A 9,095-nucleotide genomic window follows, 5' to 3' on the forward strand; every position below is an offset into this window, starting at 1 on the left:
TACTTATTTTATATATATATAAATATATATATATATATATATATATATATATATATATATATATATATATATATATGTATATATATATATAGCTATGTTAAAGTGTTTTTTACATTTATTGTGTGCTAAAATGCACCAATAGGAATTTAATAAAATTATATTATCATTTAATTAAATAATGATAGATATTAAATGGTTTCCATAATTTATGTATATTAAATGATATTCATAATTATAATTTTCTCTTTATGGAATTAATTAAATTCGTCATTAATGTCAGCAATAACATTCTTTCAGAATGAATTCGTATCTAGGTTTTTATGTCAACAATAACATTATTTCAAGACTCACTCACTTAAAATACAATAAAGTTGTATGGAATATGAAGAATGATGGTGTATTCTAATAGAATATACTCTCGTTCTCCTAGAATACACTTTTATTATTTTATATATGAATTCATTCTGAAAGAATATTATTATTGACATTAATGATAAATTAAATTAGTTTCCATAAAAAAGAATTATAAATATTGATATCATTTAATATACATTTAATGTTTACTCAATTCTTATTGGTGCATTCTAGCACACAATAGATGTGAGAAACATTTGAACCTATCTCTCTCTCTCTCTCTGTATATATATATATATATATATATATATATATATATATATATATATATATATATATATATATATATATATATATATAAAATTAAGTTCATTTGAGAACAGTATTTATTGTGAGAACGTGAGAACACTACTTTATGTTACTATTCTACTATAAATTTTGTATATACAACGATATGACATTATTCATCAACAAATATACGAATAATCACACATTAATATTTACATTAAAATTTTGTATGTATAACTTTATGACATTAATCATCACCGAATATATGAACAATCACATATTTAACATTCACATTAAAATTTATTAAATTACTACACACACACACACACACATATATATATATATATATATATATATATATATAATTTTTATAGTAGAATAACAATATAAAATTGAATATATTCATATTATAATTACTACAATACTATACATATTAAATTCATAGTAGAATAGTAACATAAAGTAGTGTTCTCACGTTCTCACATTAAATAGTGTTCTCATTTGAACTTAACCCTATATATATATGTATATATATATATATATATATATATATATATATATATATATATATATATATATATAGGGAGAGGATCAAATGAGAACACCTAAAAGGATGAGAACGCGAGAACAATTGTAGACCAATCATTCCATAAGGGCGTAAAAGAAATTTTACAATGTAATTAAATACGGATAATTAATGAATTTATCATTTCAACCGAATATGTGTAATCATACAAAAATAAAACATATTTGTAATCATATATGAATCCGCTGTAATCGTGAATGAATATATGAATTAAGTTGTAATAATAAAAGAATATAACACAATTTATAGAGAAAAATTACAATACAATTATAATCCTAAATAAAGAAAAACATATTGGATATATATCTAGATTATATATTTATTCATAAATAATAGCAACACAAAAAGTTACAATGTAATACATATCTATTTTTCTATAATCACATATGAATACAACATAAACAAAAATTCGAATACAAATAATTAACTATTATTATATAATCATAAATGAATAAGGCGATATCTTTTCCACTTTGTATTATTTTGTTGTATAATAGCAGTCCAACATCCCGTTTGTAGATGCATCTCGATTTCCTCTACACACTGTCAAATATAGAAATAAATAAAATTAACAATCAATTAATTGAAAAGGATTTAGAAAAACACAGATGACATCAAATTATAAATGAAGAGACATGAACAAAATAAAAAATACATATAAATTCCTATAATTATATTTATATTCATACATGAATATATCACATATGAATACACTTCTAATCATAAATTAATATGAGACATGAACAAAAATAAAATACATATGAATTCCTATACTTGTAATTATATTCATACATGAATGTATATATCATTAACAAAAAATGAATACACTTCTAACCATAAATTAATATCATAGTATAAATTACATTTGTCACTGGTCATTGTTTCCTCACTTATTAACTTCATCAAGTAAAGTAAATTGGAATGAATACCTTAACTGGCTCACACATTTCATCGAACGCCTTAGAGGCATGTGTAATGGAGAAAATAAAGAGTTATTCTTCACAAACATAAATGAACCAAATAGCATACATGGAACTGAGATGAAGTTAATAAGTGAGGAAACAATGACCAGTGACAAACAAAAGAGCTACTAACGGAGAAAGGTGTTGTTGACGGAATACAAAGCACATGAGTGGATCGATTAATCCCAACATTGAAATCAAGAAAGCAAGAATGTGACAAATCACACAATTAAAAATGGGGAAATAGAGAATCGATGTACCTTTGAAGTTGTGAGTGTGATGATGACGTCGAAGACGGGTGGTGGTAGAGGGATATAAAAAAGGGGAGCGACTCGTGGTGCAAGAAAGGGGAGCGTCGGAGATCTCAACGGGCATGGAAGGCTTCTAGAGGAGAGAATGAAGTCAGCGTCGATCGATATATGCATCCATTGTTGTCGATGTCGGTGCAGGGGTCCTTCCGCTACCACTTTCTTTCCCGAATTGGGGAAAAGCGATTGTGAGTCGGTTGGATTCATTCGAAGCCGATGAGGAGGCGAAACTAACCATGAAGCCCTAGGTATCCAAGGGAGAAAGAAAAAGACGGGAATATGAAAGGAAATAGAAGAGAATTGAGAAATTTTAGGAGTTAGCTAAAGTTTTAATTATTGTTGTACCCTTATGACAATTTTAAAGTTACACTTTAATTCCTTTAATTTTAAGAATTTACATAAATGGCCCATTCGATAATAACCTTAGATTTAGTTTTTTAAATGGTTAAGATTTGTTATCGCGTTCTCAACCTTTTAGGTGTTCTCATTTGATCCTACTCATATATATATATATATATATATATATATATATATATATATATATATATATATATATATATATATATATATATATATATATATATATACACACTAGCCGTTTACCCGTTCCAACCGACGGGTGCGAACAAATTTTCCAGAAATTAATTTTTAGAGGAGATTAGTTCTTTTGTGCAAATAGTTACTACATCAAATAGACAACATGTGTTCAAAACTCGATTCAAGACAATCTTAAAACTCTCATAATCAACCCGCCTGGATATATGTTAATGTTCACTAACAATAATTAAGTATATAACTCAATCCATTCAATTCAAACTCATACATAACAGTACAATGCTATAAATATTTACTTTATATAACAACCAAATTATAATAAACGAAAAAAATAATAGTTTTTATAAAATACATGAGACATGATACGTAGACACCAATTTATAGTTCTGTTTGTCCTCTAGTAAAAGTTATCAAAGTTGTCGATCACTAGAATTTATATGCCTTCTTGTAAAAAGTGATGCTAAGATCAATACATTCAGAAATCAGAAACCATAAGAAATATATTAAAAAAATAATGAACATTATTTTAACATTTTTACCAAGTAAATTGTTGTTTTTGTCATTTACGCCAAAGTACACTCCTATAACTGAACATTACATGTTTGTACATATAGTTTTCGGAACCATTTGTTATAGTTTTCGGAACCATTTGTTATATTAGTAGGGCGCTTCACTTTGATGAAAATGAGGGTAATTTGGTCTTTTAATAGAGAAATAAATAATGAATTTGAATTCCTTCCATCATGGGTAGGAATGGAATATTTTGACAAAATTGAAATCCATCCATTTGGCAATCAAACAAATAATAGACTTGAATCTCCAATTTCGACTCTATAAAAAAGAAGAAATAAGTAATTTAAAATGAAAAGTTATCAACAAACATACCTAGTTGTGGTGGGTGATGGGGCTATAGTTGGCAGCTTCTTTCTAGGATAAGTTAATTATTTTATTTGAAAATCACTGTTAAGTTTTAAAACACAAAATAACATTGTAATTATATGTCTTTTGTATTTTAGCATTCTACTTTTGATTCGTATTTAATAAAAGACAAAATCATGTAAAGTGTTTTTTTAAAAGATGTTATTTCTTATTTATGGTAAAAAGCTTTTTTTAAATTAACGTTATATAACATTTAAAAGATGACTTTATATACAATAATTATATTTTACATTTTATATTATATGTTATAACTATATTATAAAAATATTATTTAAGACTTGTTTGAATAGGGAGGCATCGACCAATTCCATCTAAACCCCAATGGTTAAGCTACATTCTGTAAACATAATGTATTTTAAATTAGAGATAGATGACGAGGGAATACAATGATTAAACAGAAAAATCAAACCTTTTACAAAGAAAGGAAGAGAGGTGGGTGGTATGCTGGTGGTGGCGAGCATCGATAGTGAGGTGGTGCGCTGGTCGTGGCGATTGTCAATGGTGATGAGAAGTGGTGGGTCAAGGATGAAATCACTACTAGAAAACAACCCTTTAATGACGCGTAAACAATGACACTCGCTGATAGAGGACGCGCATTTGTGTGTGCCCTAAAAAATAATGTCAATTTTGCAAATTTTGAATGATAGTGGGCACGTATTTGTGCGTGCCCTAAAATTAGTGTCAAAAAAGAAAAAAAAAAAAGAAATGCGGAGGGCGCCTTTCATAAAACGTGCGTCCTCTAAATGTGCCGCTTTATAATTTTAATGAAACACACGTTTTTAAGGCGGGATTTCACCCGCCTATTGAATCCCAAAAATTAACATCCCCCGCCGCCTCTTCCAACTAGCAAGAAAAAGCCCTAGGGCCTTAGTCTTCATGGCTGCCGCTTCAGAGAACAGTACCGTTGATATCTCTACTTAAGCTGTGGTACCATTGATATCTCTACGGTAACAGTAACCACCATCAATATATCCAGAAGCATCAGCTTGTGCCATTACACCTCAAACTATCTTCCTTGCAAACCATCGAACCATCGACTACCATAAAATCAGCATCGACTGCTATCTCACTTCACCTTTCTTCATCTAACAGGGCAGATTGAAGAGGGAGATGGCGAACATAAAAGGGTTGAATAACAAAATCACAGGGATCGTTATTGATATTAATTCTAGGGATTTTTTAAGACTCAAAACACTCGCTCACTCAGTGCTCTGTACCATCGATCCGGCGACCTAGCCTCACCTTCCGACAACCCCTTGCTCACTTCTCCTCATCGACGATCTCATGCTCACCAGACCTCAATTTCATCTTCTCGTAGAAGACTATGTGATCTCAATTTCATATTCTCCCTCTTCTCCTATTGTCCTGACAGCACTACAGGTTCGATTGATGCTTATTCGAATTTTCTATATATCTTCCAATTATATATACATGAATATTATAATATATATTTTTTTCTCGTCCTCCACTGTGAAGTATTTAATCTCTGAACAAATTTCAGCAAGTTGAAATATATCTATCAAGTTCGGTAACTGAGGCTGTAACATGTTAGCCTCTTTTACTAGGGTTTCAATGAAATATAAATCAGATTCAGAAGTATCACAAAGTTGAAATGCAGCACGAGCTCCTTCAATATCTCCTGTTTTCTATTTCTATACAAATTATTTCTTAAAATTGGTAAGCAATGTGGTTTTTGTTGTTTTTGGGCAACCTATTACACTGTTCTTTGGCTTTGAATTGAGTATCTCCTCTTCAATTTCTATCTATATAAGTGTGTGTTTGTTTATTTACTTAATTTTATTATTAGGTAAGAGCAAGGGCAGCAAAGCTTAATCTGGGTTGTGGAGAAGGAGAAGGGAATCTGCTTGAAGGGCGAGACATCCATATACATTTCCCAGCAGGAGTAGTTCCAAAAGATGGACCCTCAGTTGGTGTGACTCTGGTGACCTATAATGGAAACCAAGTAGTTTCATCTATGTCTATGTCTTTTCTAGGTGCGAAATACTATATATATATATATATATATATATATATATATATATATATATATATATATATATAATACATGCACATCTTGGTGACTCTTTTACCTTTTCTTTGATTATATATTATGATCAGATTCTCATTTTAGACATTAAAAGAGATATGTGCAGATGAAAGGAGCTCTATTATTTTGTCCAGCACAGTGCTGATCAATTTGAGAGGCTATTAAAAGAGATACGTGCAGATGAAGATGGAGATCTTTTAATTGATTCATCAGTAAAAAGGATTCCAAAAGTTTTTGTTGTATCAACTTTAGTCAATGTGGCACCAACTCAGCCGTTTATATTCTGTAATTATCAGGTACTTATTTTCCACTAATTATTAATTAAATTTGCTTCCTAATGGAAAATAAACAATCATTGACATTATTTCTATTTAAAAACTAGTACCCTACTAGCACACAAGAAGTTCCTTTGACAATGTCAGACAATTTTTCAACAACTGCAAATACTGGTGCTCAAGTTTGGTATAAAAGGAGTGCTTACATGGGAAGCTATAGACATGATTTATGGGAAGCTATAAGAGCATCATCTGCTGCTCCATATTATCTTGATGATTACTCTGATGGTATAAACGCTAAACTCTAAACCCTGAACTTATAATTGTAACATCTTGTTGAGTAACTTGTAAAAATATAAAAAGCTGACATTTTTCATTTATATATCATCTATCTTGTCTAGGTGTATTTAGGTGGCAAGATGGTGCTATTGTGGCAAACAACCCTACAATATTTGCAATACGTGAAGCACAACTTCTATGGCCAGATGCAAAAATCGACACTCTTGTTTCAATTGATTGTTGTTCTGTTCCAATCCAGGTGAAAATAATGTTATGTTAAATCTATTTATTGTGTGAAATTGAATGACTTAAACAGCTAAATTCATAGCATACTTTCTGTTGTTTTTACAGTTGATGAACGTTGTGATATGCAGTTGGATGAAACGGACCACACAGTCTGGCTTAAGTTGGAGGCAGCTACAGAGGAGTATATCTAGAACAATTCTACATCTTTTAAAAAAGTGTGCGAGAGATTGTTGTTGAACCATAGTGATGAAAAGTTGCTGGATAATCTCACCTCTCAGCTTTCTTTGAAGTCAAGGGGTCCGAATACAGGTATAATTATTGTAGCATCTTACTTTCATTTCTCATTATTATAATATTGAGCTTTGAAAAATCCTTCCAATCCTCCAGAATCACCCACTGTCCCCAGACAGCTTTCCCTGCCTGTTATAATATTGCATGAGAAATTACATAATTCTACTTAGGTTGGTGTTGTTCACTTGGCTCTCCAAAATGATACCACTGGCTCCATATTAAGGTCCATATTTCTCTTCCTTCGATCCTCCCTCTTTTTAATATTTGTATCCAACACTAATTATGTCATTCTGAGAACTTGAAGAGCTTATGGTGTGTTGTGATGATGCCTTGGCAAATGTTTTAAAAGAAGCTGAATCTTTGAATGTTAACCAGTTAGGGTTTGTGAATCCTCATCTATGTGACTTGGAATCTAGTGAAATGACTATCTACATCAAGTGGATTCTTTTATAGAAGTTGCAATCCAGAAGCAGAAAGAACAGTTGTCAATTGAGGTTAGTTTGATTTATGGAGATGTATATTTTATATTTATGTGTAGTATCTATACTTCATCTTACTTTTTTGAAGATACAACTCAACAAAATTGATGCAAGAATCATGCGAACTGTAATTGGAATGCAGTAGTTGGAATCTAAGCTCACTCCTGCATCTTCAGGGTATACAAACCCTAACAAACTGGCAATTAAAGGTGGAAGCAATGGTGGCCTACTTGTTAGAGCTTGCATTAATCAGGTATTATGCTAATTCAATAAAAATTTATATCTTTAATTTTTATTCTTTGTTATTATTCATAAAACATTTTTTTTTGGTTATGACAGAGGCCCGATCTATTCGGATGTGCACTTGCTCATGTTGGTGTAATGGACATGCTCAGGTTTCACAAGTTCACAATCGGTGAGTAATCTTGTTTTTTTTAAACTAATTTAGTTAAAATTACAATTATACCCTTGTGTCTTGGTTTTTGTTTTCTTTTTTTGTGGTAGGTCATGCGTGGACTTCTGACTATGGTTGTTCAGACAAAGAAGCCATATATGGCTTATATATGGCCCTAGGACCCTACGTCATCACAAGCCACATGTTCCTTTATACTTCTTGTAACTCATGACAAACATCTTATTTGTGTGTCACTAACTACCCAAAAATTCAAATTTCTATATAGCCACCAACCAAAAGTTCCACTTGTCTTAATAAATTAGCTTGAGGTTTTGCCCTCTTTCCCCAGTTCCACTTGTGAACTTAACGTAATCCCCTGAAGTAACCTTTATTAGGGGTGGGGGTAGTCTATCTGAATACTGAATAGAGCGTATTTCATCCTCCCTCCTTGGTAATGTTCACAAGGTAACTCTCAGGTGCGTGGCTTTACTTTAAATTCAAGCACATTCAACCCAAACTACAAACTACTATTAGTCAAAATAGCAAATTCCAGCTGTTGTAACAACAATACACGTAAGACTGTCATCATACTTCACGTATCTTACTCTTTACTTGATTTTAGACTCATAGTTGTGCCTCTAGTAAAGTCTTTCTTGCAGGTTCGTATATTTATGAGTTTCTGTTGGTAGTGAGCTACATATTTTAGCCCATGAGAATGCAGAATCTGTTGATGAAAATGAAGATGCTTTTAACCAACTAAAAGATCAAGAAATGCGTAAAAAATTGCGTTTTTGTGCTTATTTTTTAGGACAGATGACTAGCAAAACTTGTACATTTTTTTGATGCACAAAGTCAAAACTACTTGATGGTTAAGTTTTTGTGCAATGTATTGTAATTTTTTGTATATGCATAAAGTTTACAAATTATCCATTTATGACATTGAACCCTTTGAGATTTATCCATTTATACTATTGGAATGATTATGAGACATGAAATGCAAATTTAATTTGAAAATTAGTAAATCTATAAATATATTTTTTTTACAAAAAATTAAAATTACGATACGCAAAAATGTGTGTCATCTTCGTTTAT

General features: G+C 30.7%; 1 long non-coding RNA gene across 1 annotated transcript; it reads left to right on the forward strand.

The window, feature by feature from the left end:
* Positions 1–7,777: 7,777 nt before the first annotated feature.
* LOC111912032 (uncharacterized) lies at positions 7,778–8,441 on the forward strand. Its single transcript, XR_002857048.3, has 3 exons — positions 7,778–7,862; positions 7,949–8,024; positions 8,114–8,441. It is a non-coding gene; the product is annotated as an uncharacterized LOC111912032 (long non-coding RNA).
* Positions 8,442–9,095: the final 654 nt, after the last annotated feature.

Source organism: Lactuca sativa, chromosome 1 (assembly GCF_002870075.4).
Source record: "Lactuca sativa cultivar Salinas chromosome 1, Lsat_Salinas_v11, whole genome shotgun sequence".
Classification (NCBI taxonomy): domain Eukaryota; kingdom Viridiplantae; phylum Streptophyta; class Magnoliopsida; order Asterales; family Asteraceae; genus Lactuca; species Lactuca sativa.